At 48.0% G+C, this 15,608-nt stretch overlaps 1 pseudogene; it reads left to right on the forward strand.

The window, feature by feature from the left end:
- Positions 1–8,155: 8,155 nt before the first annotated feature.
- LOC147315287 (olfactory receptor 11A1-like) lies at positions 8,156–9,026 on the forward strand (annotated as a pseudogene).
- The last annotated feature ends 6,582 nt before the right edge of the window (positions 9,027–15,608 follow it).

Consider the following 15,608-nt stretch of genomic DNA (forward strand, 5'->3'; position numbering starts at 1 on the left):
TCATCAAGGACTCCAGTCACCCCAGCCATAAACTGTTCAGACTGCTTCCATCAGGAAGGAGGTTCTGCAGCATCCGGTCCCGTACCAGCAGACTGAGAGACAGCTTCTTCCATCAGGCCATCAGACTGCTGAACACGTCATAGACACCTCAGCTTCACTACTGGAACTTTAACATTATGCACTCCACACTGTATATAAATGCCACTTGTTTTGCACATGTCTCACTCTGTATATTTTATATATTTTATTATTATTATTATTTTTTATTATTTTTTTTTTACTATTTAATTTGTAAAAATGTGTATACACACACACACACACACACACACACACACACACACACACACACACACACGTAGGAAAATATTTAGTATACACATCCAGAAATGCATACACTATTATATATTGTACATATATTTATTAGTTTCAGGTTGGCCATTCTTGTATTTTGCTCGTTTGTGTTGTTGTGTTTGCACATCTCTGTTGCTTGTGGGGCTCGCACACAAGAATTTCACTCGCATGTGCTGTGCCAGTGTGCCTGCACATGTGATGTGACAATAAAAGTGATTTGATTTGATTTGATTTAATTAGCATAGGGACGCTGAAGGTCACTATTCGCGTTCTTATGGGGCCGAGGCATCCCATAAGAATGTGACAAATCTTTGGTATGTTATGCGTTTAGTATGTTGCTTTGTTTTTGGGTTTTTTTTGTCTTTTTTGCTTGTTTTCTATTCCTCTCTCAACAGGTGATCCAGGAGATTTTTATTTCTTTTCTCCCCCCCTTTCTCACTGTCCCTCTCCCCTTCTGTTTTTCCTTTCCTTCCTCTTTCTTTCTCCCTTTCCTATCCCTCACTCATGTCTGTCCCGTCTGTAACATCTGAAAATAAAATATAATAAATAATAAAAACAAAGATCGACCAAATGGACCAATACGGCAATGCCACGATGATCCATTTGGCAAAGTAAATCCATTGGGTATCCTTGTTGGTCTTCAGACAACAATTCTGATGGCTAAAGAACCAAATGGGACAGGCGGAAAAAAAAGGGAAAAAAAAAAGGAAAAAAAAAGAGAGAAAAAAGAAAGAAAAAAAGAAGAAGAAAAAAAGGGGAAAAAAAGAAAGAAAAAAAGAAGAAGAAAAAAAAAGAAAAGAGAATGGTCTCGGTCAATCTGACCACTTTTCTGTGCTCCTCATCCCTGCCCACAACCCCCTCAGGAAACAGAGTGCTCCAAGCACCCAGGTCATTAAAACATGGCCAGGTTATGCTCTCCTCCAGCTACAGGACTGTTTTGATCTGACAAATTGGTCCGTCTTTGATCAGCGGAACCTGGAGACGTGATGCTTTAGCTCCGCTGATTAAGATGACCCTATTAACTGCCATTCAATCTCAAATAAGGCATTTGTTCTCAATGACCTTTTTATTCAGAATAACTTGTATTTTATGTTCCTAACCGAACCTTGGCAGCAGAATATGGAACGTGTTCATTTTAGTGAACTGTGCCCAGCAGACTGTAATTGTCTAACCACACTGCACCTTTCAGTACGTGGAGGTGGGCTGGAAGTTATTGCTAGAAACTCCTTTTTCTGTTGTCTGGTGAAAACCCCCTTCCTTCAACTCTTTTGAAATTCAGATGATGGAGCTCAATAGGACTTATCCCTTCTATGTGATCTTAATCTATAGGCCACCGGGACTAGCCAGGAGTTTCTTAGTGGAGTTTGTGGACTTTCTATCCTCAACCATCAAGCTGGAAAGAATCCTTCTGCTGGGGGATTTTAATTTCCATGTTGCTGACAGTTCATGTCACGCTGCTTCTCATTTTCTTACTCTCTTAGACTAGACTTTGCCCAACACACAGCGGAGGCCATAATTTATCTGAAACCGATGATATAGATATATGTGGCCTCCTTCAACTCGCAATGTCAAAAAATTCTAGATAAAGTGGCTCCTCTTAAATCAGAAAAGGCAGTAGTGCTTAATCCCTGCCCTGGTTCACAGAAGCTATCCGCAGCTTTAGGCAAATGTGCTGCAAAGCTGATCGCCTGTGGAAAACCACAAAACTTGAGGTTCAGAAGCTCCAGTTTCTGGGCACCCACATCTCAGCTGATCTCACCTGGACCCACAACAGCATCGCCCTGGAAAAGAAGACCCAGCGGCAGCTGTACCTCCTCTGTGTCCTGAGGACGAATACCCTGGACCAGAAGCTGCTGCTGGCCTTCTACTGCTCCTCAGTGGAGAGCGTGCTCTCCTCAGGGGCCACGACTGAGAGCAGGAAGGCTGCACAGAGGGTCATTAACACTGCCAAAAACATCATTGGCTGCCCTCTGACACCCCTGGAGGTCATCACCTGATCCTCCTGTCTCAGGAAAACTAGGTCCATGTTTGCTATTTATTGCTGATGTTTGTAGTATTTATCTATATTTTTTCACTCCTGCACAGTTTGTCATGAACCGAAGTTCCGAGCGCAGGCAGGACCCAGTAGCAGAACACACACACTAGGGTAGGAGCGAATAAAGAAAGTAATTTTTATTGCAACTAAAGGTGTCCCGTGAGGGTAGCCAGAAAAACAATGTATGAAACCAGAAGAAACCGAGGGACCGCACAGGGAACGCCGAGAGCGGGGCTGTGAGAGGCTGTAAAACAAAAAGAGAGACAGATTACTGGGGTGCGGAAAAAAGGCAGCATACGAGGGAAGGTGGAGTGTGCGTCTCACGGTGATAGCCGGGCCGAGTGAACCAGAGGGGGGTGGAGCTCCAAAAGGGGTCGAGACGGCGAAGCTGAATGTGAACCAAATCTCAGGCGGACAGGTGGACAGGCAGGTGGCTCGAAAACAAAAACACGCCGAGTTGTGATCGCTGAGAGGCGACTACGGACTGGCGTGGAGCAGCAGGTAGGGCAGGATTAAATAGTCCACCTGGTGATCGCCTGGGATGGGATGCAGGTGTGGGGTTAGCAGCCACGCTCGTGGGCGTGGACATCCCAGCAGCACCCCGGACGCCGGGCCGCGGACCATGACAGTACCCCCCCCTCAAGGGTCGCCCCCAGGCGACCGGCCGGGACCCCGCCTGCGGAGAGAAGCACGGAAAGCAGAGATGAGACGAGGGTCCAGAATGAAGGAGCGCGGGACCCAGAGGCGGTCCTCGGGGCCGTACCCCTCCCAATCCACAAGATACTGCCAGCCGCGCCCGCGCCGGCGCGCATCCAGGATCCGCCGGACCGCATAGGCCGGATGGCCGCCGACGAGCCGGGCGGGAGGAGGGGGCTCGGAAGGAGGGCACAGGGGGCTGAGGCGGACCGGCTTAAGTTGAGATACATGGAACGTGGGATGCACACGCCGAGAGGCCGGAAGCCGGAGCCTGACTGCCACCGGGTTGATGACTCGGTCCACTTCGTACGGCCCGATGAAACGGGGAGCCAGTTTGCGGGACGTGCCCCGGAGCGGGATGTTCCCAGCAGCCAACCAAACCTCCTGTCCCGGCTGGTAGTCAGGGGCTGGGGCGCGGCGACGATCGGCGTAGTGCGCCTGTCGTTCCTTTGCGAGCGCAGCGCCACACACGTTGGCAGCGCCGGAGGTGATGAGGGGCCGACGGGACGGAAAGGGACAGGTCCTCTTCCGGGAAGAGCGGAGGCTGATACCCGAGGGACGCTTCGAAAGGAGAGAAGCCGGTGGAGGACGAGGTGTGAGTATTGTGGGCGTACTCCACCCAGGGCAGGTAAGTAACCCAGGAGGAGGGGTTTTGACTGGCTACGCACCTCAGCATAGTCTCCAGCTCCTGATTAAGGCGTTCAGTTTGCCCATTGGATTGCGGGTGGAAACCGGAACTCAAACTGACCTTGGCGCCGAGAATGGAGCAGAAGGTCCTCCACACTTGTGAGGTGAACTGGGGACCGCGATCGGAGACAATGTCCAGGGGAATTCCGTGGAGCCTGAAGACTTCCGTGACTAACGCTTGGGCAGTCTCAGCAGCCGAGGGCAGCTTGGCTAGCGGGACGAAGTGGGCGGCCTTAGAAAACCGATCCACAACGGTGAGGATGACACATTTTCCAGAAGAGGTGGGGAGACCGGTAACAAAGTCGAGCGAGATGTGAGACCAGGGCCGGTGGGGAGTAGTGAGTGGGTGGAGCTGGCCCATGGGATGTTTCGTGGATGATTTATTACGAGCGCAGACGGCACAGGCAGACACGTAGTCCCTCACGTCCCGTAGTAGCGATTTCCACCAGAAGTGTCTGCTGAGGAGGCGCGCCGTTCTGCTCACGCCCGGGTGGCACGCGAATCGTGCTGTGTGGATCCAGTGGATGACTGCTCCCCGGGCGGCGGCGGGAACGAAGCGCCGTCCTGGCGGTCCAGTCCCTGGGTCAGGGTCCCCCGGGAGCGCTTGGCGAATGGTCTCCTCAATCTCCCAGGTGAGAGCACCCACCACGCAGGAGGCACGCAGGAGGCAGGCAGGATGGTGGCGGGGGGGGGGGGGGCGCCTCGCTGTCAGGGGAATACAGACGGGAGAGCGCATCGGGTTTGATGTTTCGTGACCCGGGACGATAGGAGAGTGTGAAGTTGAAGCGGGCGAAGAATAGGGACCAGCGAGCTTGACGGGGATTTAACCTCTTGGCGGTTCTAAGGTACAGTAGATTTTTATGATCCGTCCATATAACGAAGGGCTGTTCGGTCCCCTCCAGCCAGTGACGCCATTCCTCCAATGCGAGTTTTACCGCTAGGAGTTCCCTGTCGCCGATGTCGTAATTCCTCTCCGCGGGGGTGAGTCGGCGTGAGAAAAAGGCGCACGGCCGGAGTTTGTTCAGGGGCCCAGACCGCTGGGAAAGAACCGCCCCGACTCCCGCATCAGATGCGTCGACCTCAACAACAAACTGTTTAGAAGAGTCAGGATGGGTCAGAATGGGTGTGGACGTGAATAATCGCTTCAATTTAGCGAAGGCTGCGTGGGCCTCAGGGGACCATGTGAAAGACACCTTGGGTGAGGTGAGTTGGGTGAGAGGCGCGGCCACCTGGCTGTAGTTTCGAATGAAACGGCGATAAAAATTCGCAAACCCCAAGAAGCTCTGAAGCTTCTTTCGTGTCTCCGGAACCGGCCATTCCAATATTGCTTTGATCTTCACCGGGTCGGTCTTCACCTGCCCACCAGCGAGGATGTAGCCCAAGAAGGAAATGGATGAGGCTTGGAACTCACACTTTTCCGCTTTTACGTACAGTCTATTTTCGAGCAGCCGTTGTAGCACGCTCCTCACATGGATGCGATGGTCCTCGAGCGTCTTGGAGAAAATCAAAATATCATCCAGGTAAACAAAAACAAACACGTTCAGGAAATCCCGTAACACGTCGTTGACTAGGGCTTGAAAAACCGCCGGGGCGTTCGTTAACCCGAACGGCATCACTAGATATTCAAAATGCCCTAGTGGGGTATTGAAGGCGGTCTTCCACTCGTCGCCTTCACGTATCCGTACCAGGTGGTAGGCGTTCCGCAGATCTAGTTTGGTGAAGACCGTAGCTCCCTGGAGTGAGTTAAAAATAGAACTAATGAGTGGGAGGGGATATTTGTTTTTGACGGTGACGTCATTCAGCCCCCTGTAATCGATGCACGGGCGGAGCGTCCCGTCTTTCTTTCCCACGAAGAAAAAACCCGCAGCCACGGGAGAGGATGACGGCCTAATACGTCCTGCAGTTAGCGACTCCTGGATGTAATTCTCCATGGTTTCTCTTTCGGGGCGAGACAGGTTGTATAATCTGCTAGAGGGCAGCGATGCACCCGGGAGCAGCTCAATAGCACAGTCATATGGACGGTGAGGCGGGAGTGAGAGCGCCTCATCTTTACTGAACACCTGCTGGAGATCGGGGGGCACGGAAGAGAGGTCCGGCGCGGGTGGCGGGGCGGGCCTCCGTTCCGTTGAGGCGGAGGGAACGGCTGACCTCAGGCAGTTCGCCAGACAAAACACACTCCAGCTCGCGATACTTTTTCCGGCCCAATCTATGTGTGGGTTATGCCTCTGCCTAGGATAAGCGGGGTGTCAGGAGCAGGAAAAGTGAAAAAGGACAGCTGCTCTTGGTGGTTACCTGATGTGATTAACCGTACAGGCGCGGTTTGGTGAGTTATGTATGCAAACACTTGGTTGTTTAATGTAGACGCAGGGATGGGCGGTTCGAGTGGAGTAAGAGACACAGCTAGCCTCTTAGCCAGCTTCTCATCCATAAGGTTCTGTTCCGCCCCGGAGTCCACCAACGCGGGGCATGTAAAAGTCTGATTAGAAGTCACGATAGTAACGGACAGTAACAATCGGGGTCTAGTAGTGCTTAGAGTGCTGCCCACCCGTATCCCCGGACTCACCGGTGGGCCGGGTCGTTTGGGCGGACCGGGCAAGCAGTGATGCGGTGACCGGGCCTCCCACAGTACAGACATTCTCCAGCCCGAAATCGGCGTTCCCTCTCCTCCGGAGAAAGCCGAGAGCGTCCGATCTGCATGGGTTCAGGCGGGGGCGGCGACGGAGAGTGCGCACACGCAGCTGGGGGCGGGGGCGGAGAAACGCGAAACCCGGGGCGCAATACGGAGCCCATAGGCTTAGACCGCCGCTCGGCATCCCTCTCCCGCAAGCGTCTGTCAATCCTACGGGAGAGGGAGGCCAATTCATCAAAGGATCTGGTCTCCTCGTGAAAAGCTAGTTGGTCCTTCATCTGGTCATTTAACGACCGTAAAAAACCCCCACGAAGAGCCGAATCGGGCCAACCCACAGCGACCGCTCGAGTACGGAATTCAACTAGGTACTCCGCAATACTGCGCCGCCCCTGACGGAGCCCCAGCAACTTCTGTGCGGCATCGTCCTCCGATACCGGAGGGGAAAACGTAGCCTGGAACTCCTCCAGGAAGTCATCGTAATCGCAATCACGAATGGGGTGAGAATTTAAGTAGGCTTCAGCCCATGCTAGAGCACGCCCCCGTAACAATCCCACGAAGTGGGAGATCTTAGCAGTATCCGTGGGGAACGCGTGAGGCGTGCGACTGAAAAACAAGGAGCACTGGAAAAGGAACCCCCCACACAGGTCCAGCTCCCCGTGGAAGGGTTCCAGCGGTGGAGGCGACACGCCGCGGTGCACGGGGTCGGACGGCCTAGTTTGTAATTTATTCTGAGTGTCACTGAGCTCTTGACAACGGTCTTGGAGAGACTGGAGCTGCTGATCGTGGCGACCGAGGATAGCGCCCTGTTTATTAATAGCGGAGCGGAGTGGATCTGCTGGGTCCATACTGGCCAGTCCGTACTGTCATGAACCGAAGTTCCGAGCGCAGGCAGGACCCAGTAGCAGAACACACACACTAGGGTAGGAGCGAATAAAGAAAGTAATTTTTATTGCAACTAAAGGTGTCCCGTGAGGGTAGCCAGAAAAACAACGTATGAAACCAGAAGAAACCGAGGGACCGCACAGGGAACGCCGAGAGCGGGGCTGTGAGAGGCTGTAAAACAAAAAGAGAGACAGATTACTGGGGTGCGGAAAAAAGGCAGCATACGAGGGAAGGTGGAGTGTGCGTCTCACGGTGATAGCCGGGCCGAGTGAACCAGAGGGGGGTGGAGCTCCAAAAGGGGTCGAGACGGCGAAGCTGAATGTGAACCAAATCTCAGGCGGACAGGTGGACAGGCAGGTGGCTCGAAAACAAAAACACGCCAAGTTGTGATCGCTGAGAGGCGACTACGGACTGGCGTGGAGCAGCAGGTAGGGCAGGATTAAATAGTCCACCTGGTGATCGCCTGGGATGGGATGCAGGTGTGGGGTTAGCAGCCACGCTCGTGGGCGTGGACATCCCAGCAGCACCCCGGACGCCGGGCCGCGGACCATGACACAGTTGGCATGGGGCAACCAAGATAATGAAGTACTATTCAATTCTATTCTATTTTATTCTATTCTATTCTAACAAAAGACAAATATACATTTTTCTGAAGGCCCATTTGCGTTTTCGAAACCACTAGTTTAAAATCTCTCCGGTGTGTCCCCTGATGATGACGTCATACTGCTGCAGTGAAAAGGATAAAACAAGAAGTGATTCAGTGCAGTTGGGAGGGACTTACAATCAGGCCGCTGATGGGTGATTCTCATCCTTAAATGTAGCTCCGTTTGTGCACAGTTTAAGTGATGTATGGTAAAAACAAAAACAGGATCATGATGAACTCTTCACAGGTTTCATATTTCACACTCACTGCCTACCTCGACAGCGGGGCTTTGAAATATTTATATTTCACAGTTGTTGCATTTTTATATATTGTTATTGTTACTGTCAATGTCCTGCTGATTGTGGTTATCTGTGTGAACAGAAGCTTACATGAACCTATGTACATGTTTCTGTGCAGCCTGTTTGTGAATGAGCTGTATGGTAGTACAGGGCTGTTTCCATTCCTCCTGCTTCAGATCCTCTCTGATGTTCACACTGTTTCTGCTCCTCTCTGCTTCCTGCAGATCTTCTGTGTGTACTCTTATGCAAATTTGCAGCTCAGTAACTTAGCCGTCATGTCTTATGACAGATATCTTGCAATATGTTTTCCTCTTCAATATCACACACGTATGAGTCCATGCAAGGTATCCATGCTCATTGTTCTAACGTGGTTTTCCTCATTTCTTGGAATCACTCTTTTGATTTCTCTGAGTGCTCCTCTGCAGCTGTGTGGGAACATCATTAACAAAGTGTACTGTGACAACTATTCTGTTGTTAAACTGGCCTGTTCTGACACCACAGTCAATAACATCTATGGAATACTTGGTGCTATTTTCATAACCATATCCTCTGTCACTCTGATTCTCTACACCTACATGAGGATCCTCAAAGTCTGTTTTTCTGGATCCAAACAGACGCGACAGAAAGCCGTCAGCACCTGCACGCCTCACCTCGCTTCTCTGCTCAACTTTTCATGTGGTTCCTTCTTCGAAACTGCACAAAGTAGATCCAACATGAAACACGTCCCAAATATGGTGCGTATTTTTTTATCATTATATTGGCTCATATGCCCACCGCTCTGTAATCCTTTACTTTATGGACTGAGTCTGACCAAAATCCGGATCATATATAAAGGTCTAATCTTTGTAAAATGCAGGTGCTTGATGTTGAAACTTAGACAAGGCAGTGCATTAGTAAAGAGGAAATGAGAGTAAGAGGGTTGTGGGCTGCTGGCTCATGCTCAATTTACTGTTGACAGTTTATGAGAATAAAGTCATCTCTTATTATCGCTTTATTTATCATAACTCAATTAATTTATTAATTTATTGTTTAAATCCTTTGATCATTTGCTCTCATGTCAGCTACCATAAAGACACCTGCTTACAGACTAAATCTGAACAAAACTGAAACAAATGCAAACTTTAACCTGTAATTCTTTGCTAAAATATACATCGGTACTTTAGTCATTAAATATGTGACCTCAGTTTTTAAAAAAATATTTTTTCTTTTCCTGAATTTTCTGAGTTTAAGACTTTGAAGCGTGTCACATCTTGTTTAAGAAATCACTGTGATCATTTCATTTTGCTGCTATCATCAAACACAATGTTTGAATAATTTATTTTTTTATGAATAAAAATTTGTTGTAACTATGTGCCTGAAAACAAAAGCAGAATTACATTTTACTTTCGATTTGTAGCTCAAATGCAATTATATTTAAAGCAGTGTCATTGGTAGGCAGCTACTAGGCCAAATGATTTAAGTTTTATTCAGTCATCACAAATTACACATATTGCTCTTTAGTTTGAAGCCTAATCTTGAAAGTAGAGATAGTGTCTGTCTCCTGAATCCAAACTGAAGCTGGTTCCACAGAAGAGGGGCCTGAAAAACTTAAAATGGCGCCGATGAGGTCGGCTGCCGTGCTGGATGCTCTGCCCTAACTTCTCCACTTTTTGCTATATCTGCGATAATCTTGCATGGGCATCATGCAAAACACACGAATCCGCTACAGTAGAGACACTTTGGTTTCTATTGGTCTGCAGTACACGAACATTTCACCATGTTTAACTCCGGACCCAAACTGGCCAAAGGAGATCCTGAGAGAGAACAAAGGACGCGACCCTAAGCGACGGCCTCGAGGTAAAAGAGCCGGCATCAGGAACAGGCTACGGGCTCGCGCACACCGCGCACCCATGCCCAGTATCCTGCTAGCCAATGTTCAATCCATCGAGAACAAGCTTGATGACCTCAGAGCCAGAATCAAGTTCCAGAGAGACATTCGGGACTGCAACCTCCTCTGCTTCACCGAGACTTGGCTGAACCCAGCGATACCAGACCACGCCGTGCAGCCGACGGGGTTCTTTTCGGTTTACCGCATGGACAGGACAATGGAGTCGGGGAAGAAAAGAGGTGGTGGAGTGTGTTTGATGGTGAACAACAGATGGTGCGACAGCACAAACATCTCCCCACTCACACGCTCTTGCTCGCCCAATCTGGAGCTTTTGATCGTTAAGTGTTGCCCTTTCTATCTCCCTCGGGAATTCACCGCGGTCATTGCCTACACTGTTTACATTCTGCCTCACGCGGACTCGGACACTGCCTTATGTGAGCTACATGAGGCTCTCACACATCAACAAACACTTCACCGAGATGCCGCACTCATTGTTATGGGAGATTTTAACAGAGTGAATCTCAAACGGACATTTCACAACCTTCACCAGCACATCAACTGCCCCACCCGGGGCACGAGGACATTAGACCACTGCTACACCCCGTTCAAGAACTGTTACAAGGCTCAGCCCCTGCCGGCATTTGGAAAATCAGACCATGCCGCCATCTTCCTCATACCTGCTTACAAACAAAGGCTAAAGCAGCAACCACCAATCAGGAGGGAGGTCGCTCGCTGGACGGACCAATCGGTGGCCGCGCTGCAGGACGCACTGGATGACGCAGACTGGGACATGTTTCGGCGCAGCTCTGATGACATCAACATGTTTACGGAAGCGGTTGTGGGATTTATCGGGAAACTAGCGGACGACACAGCAGAAAGAACTATCATCCGAACGTTTCCCAACCAGAAGCCGTGGGTGGATAAAAACATCCGCGACGCTCTGAGATCACGCACCGCTGCCTACAATGAAGGGCTTGTCTCCGGTAATATGGACCTATACAAGGCTTCGTCCTACAACGTGCGCAGCGCGGTCCGAAAGGCAAAGCGGAGCTACGGGGAAAAGTCACAGCTACGACAGTGCGACTCTAGGAGCCTGTGGAAAGGACTGCGGACTATAACGGACTATAAACGACCAGCTTCTTCAATGATGAATGCCGATGCTTCACTGGCTGATGAGCTGAACACGTTTTATGCTCGCTTCGACGCCGCAGCAATTAAAACAACAAACGGCTGCGCGCGCTCGGAGTGCACCAGTGAAGAAAATGCATTCGTCATCACAGAGCATGCCGTGAGGAACACCTTCAGGAGGGTGAACACCAGGAAGGCAGCAGGACCAGATGCAATCCCTGGCCGGGTCCTTAGAGCCTGCGCTGATCAACTAGCACCGGTGTTCACGGAGATCTTCAACCTCTCCCTGGCCCAAGCTGTGGTTCCCACGTGCTTCAAACGGTCCATTATTGTCCCTGTTCCAAAGAAACAACAGCCCGCTTGCCACAATGACTACCGTCCAGTAGCACTGACTTCAGTTGTGATGAAGTGTTTTGAAAGACTGATGAGAGATCACATCACTTCTTCACTTCCTGCCACCATCGACTCACTTCAGTTTGCTTACCGGACTAATCGTTCCACAGACGATGCCATATCTCACCTGCTCCACACATCCCTGAGTCACCTGGACACTGGCAGAGGGAATTATGTTAGGATGCTGTTCGTGGACTACAGTTCAGCATTCAACACAATAATTCCCTCCAAGCTTTTCACCAAGTTGACGGATCTAGGACTCAGCTCATCACTGTGTCAGTGGATCCTCAACTTCCTCACAGACAGACCCCAATCAGTGAGGGTGGGAAAACAAGTCTCCCCCTCCATCTCACTCAGCACTGGAGTGCCTCAGGGCTGTGTTTTAAGCCCCCTGCTGTACTCACTGTACACTTATGACTGTGTAGCCACATCCGACACCACCTCCATTGTCAAGTTTGCTGACGACACTGCTGTTGTGGGCCTGATCTCCGACAACATCGAGACGGCCTACCTGGAGGAGATTAGGAACCTGGAGACCTGGTGCCAGGAGAATAACCTCCTCCTAAACATCAGCAAGACTAAGGAGCTGATCGTGGACTTCACTACAAAGCAGGCGAGGAATTACAAACCCCTCATCATCAGTGGCACCGATACCTGGGTGTCCACATCACTCAGGACCTGTCATGGTCCTGTCACATCAACACCCTGGTTAAGAAAGCCCGTCAGCGTCTCTTCTTCCTCAGAAGACTTAGAGACTTCCATCTGCCACTGAAGGTGCTCAAGAACTTCTACTCCTGCACCATCGAGAGCGTCCTGACGTCAAACATCTGCACCTGGTTTGGGAACAGCACCAAGCAGGACAGACGAGATCTGCAAAGGGTGGTGCGCTCGGCAGAACGCATCATTCAATCAGAGCTCCCTGACCTGCTGTCCATCTACACCAAGCGGTGCAAGTCCAAAGCTAGGAAGATTATGATGGACCTCTCCCATCCCAACAATGGACTCTTCTCACTGTTGAGGTCTGGGAAGTGCTTCCGCTCCCTTAAAGCCAAAACAGAGAGAATGAGGAGGAGCTTCTTCCCCCAGGCTATTCGGGCCCTGAACCAGGTGTAGGACTGGACTCTCCCAAACACGTCACTATAAGACTGGACTCTCACACACGTCACCACACGCACCACCACACATTTCCTATAATCCTATAATTCCTATAATTTATAATCCTTATCTTTATAATCTCTTCTGCTATTTGCACATTCTTTACTGTAAATTTCTAAGTTAATTTGTAAATTTTGTAGTAACCTGTAAATTGTAAATATTGTAAAACTTTCTTCTGTCATTTAATGGTCGGGCATTGTACAGCTACAAGCATTTCACCCCCATGTCATACTGTGTATGGCTGTGTGTGTGTGACAAATAAAATTTGAATTTGAATTTGAATTTGAAAACTGAAGGCTCTGCCTCCCATTCTACTTTTAAATACTCTAGGAACAATTCTCACTGTTAAAGGCCTTAAAGGTGTTTGGGTGACAATCATTCCACCCTGGAAAAACAACAGCTCAAAGAATCATTAAACACTCGTGCCAGTGTGTGGCACTGATAGGAAAGAGGCCAAAAGTGCTGCAGAGATGGATTTGCTGCAGCAGTATCTGATTTCTGAGAGCTTGTGGGAAATTTGCAATAATTTTTTAAAATTCAACTAATAAACTCACAACATAGAAAAGCATCAACAATTTTTTGTTTTCTCTTATCTTTTTATTTTAATTAATAATTTTTATGGAACATAAATGTATTCTTGTTGAAAGGCCATTTTTACAGTTCAAAGTTAATTACTGATTTTTAACTTTCTTCAGGTTTGATCTTTGGCATTGTTATGATCCAATGTTGTCAGTGTTTGTTTTATGTGTGGTTCCTCCCACCAGACGATGGCTGTGGGTCTTTTTCCCCTTTTCTTTCTTAGGGGTGGACACCTGGGCGTGCCTGCTGAGTAGTTGGGTGGAGTCTCTTCCTGTCCTGGGACTGGATAATTGGTTGATCACCTCCAGTATTTAACATTCCCTGATCTGTAAACGTGTATTCATAGCCTAAAAACTCTTCACCTACTAAGAACTGTTATATTTCCGTCATATATATAACTCGAAAAGCTCTTGATAAACATGTGAAGCACTAATGAGCTAACAGTGTTTTTAATGTTAGAAGTGGTTACACATCACAGTGTGTTCAGTTACATCTCTGAGAGCAACGATGTTGCATTACAAACTAAAAATGTACAAAGAATTTAGTTTCCTTTTTTAACTTTGGGGGGAATAAAATATATTTATTGATATATTATGAAATTCTTACTTGGTTCCCAGTCAGCCGAGGATTTAATATTTTTGTTTGGAAAATGGAAAAAATATGTTTTTTTATGGTTTTGAGTTGAGTGTATTTCCTATAAACATGTGGTTTGTGCCTCAGCTGCAGGGGAGGCTGGAACAGCTAGCAGCCATGAGCTAATTAAGCCTCTCCTTGTTTTACGCTGGGACTGGGCCAGAAGGAGAGAAGCTGACAGCGAGGAGGCTGGTGCTGTACACTGAAGCTGACCAGGCATTAGTGCAAAAGCACTGAGTAAAAGCTGTATAAAACAATAAAGAGTTATACTGGACTGGAAATGCTGCATCCTGTTTGTGGTCAGCCTCTAAATTTAGAAGCTCGTTACAGTGATGAAAGCTGTAGGTGCTGGCTTGCTGGTACCTTTGCTAACCTTCAGTTATCACCACACTTTATTTAGCTTCCAAGAAATGATTTGTTATCATTGTTGAGCTATTTCAGAACTTGTATTTGGAATTACTTGTCACATGAAAAATGAGTTTAGGCTCTGTGGAGTCTGGAAAGAGAGTAACTGGAATTTTGTTTCTGTTGTTTTCGAGAAACTTACAAAACCTCCTCAGGCTCATCCGTGTCCTGTAACACTTTCTAGCACTGGATTTACTAACCCTGGGCAAATTTGCTTAAAAGTACAGTGAATGCAACTTTGACACCTGTACCTTGAATGCATCACCGATTAAACACTTAACAATATTATGTTATTATCTCCCTGGCATATTGAATCACTTATTTACTGAGGGGCAACCGATCCAGCTAACTTTGCCCTGAGCTGTTAATGTACATTCAGGACAGTAACTAAGACAGATGTTTATTGCTGTGGTTATATTAGGCAGAAAACACGTAAAACATAAAAAAGCCACCATGAGAATAATCATAGAAATAATCTGAGTTATTTTCCCAAACAGTCAACCCATTTTTTCAACTCCTGACAGGAACATTTAATAAAAACATATCCAATTTTGTCAATGTTCATTCTGATCTTTTTATTTCAACTTATTGAATTTATTTATTTATTTATTTTAATATATTTTGATACTAAAACATGTTTATTTTTACTCATGTACAGGTGTTAAAATTGAAATTGGCAGGTGGGGAACCCTGAGATAGATGAAGCAGTGCCAAAAGGGGGATTTTTATTTTCCCCTTTACTTACTTCCCCAGCTTATTGAATTTAAAGAAATATACCACAGTTTCCACATCAAGCATTTGCATTTTACCAAAAATCAGAATTTTACATTCGATGCGGACTTTGGTCAGATTCAGTCCGTAGAGCACAGGATTGAAGAGCGGCTGAAATGTGAGCCAATATCAAGATAAAAAAAATACGCAACAGATTTGGGACGTGTTTCATATCAAGTCTGTTTTGCACAATTTAAAAAGAAAAGTAGAGTAGAGAAGTGAGGTGAGGTGCTGACGGCTTTCTGTCGGGTCTGTTTGGACCCAGAAAAACAGACTTTGAGGATCCTCATGTAGGTGTAAAGCAGCGGTTCCCAAACCTTTTTGCAAACATTCAGTAAACAATTAAGCAAATACAAGTAACGCTGTGGCCACGTTATTGTTTACAGGAGATGAATCACAGAATGGCAGATAGAGACGAAATACTGTTAATCTGACTGTCTGCAGGTTTTACACGC

Source organism: Aulonocara sp. 'chitande type north' Nkhata Bay, linkage group LG14 (genome assembly GCF_057382095.1).
Source record: "Aulonocara sp. 'chitande type north' Nkhata Bay isolate Kocher_YH1m ecotype deep benthic linkage group LG14, A_spYH_male_GT1.1, whole genome shotgun sequence".
Taxonomy (NCBI): Eukaryota; Metazoa; Chordata; class Actinopteri; order Cichliformes; family Cichlidae; genus Aulonocara; species Aulonocara sp. 'chitande type north' Nkhata Bay.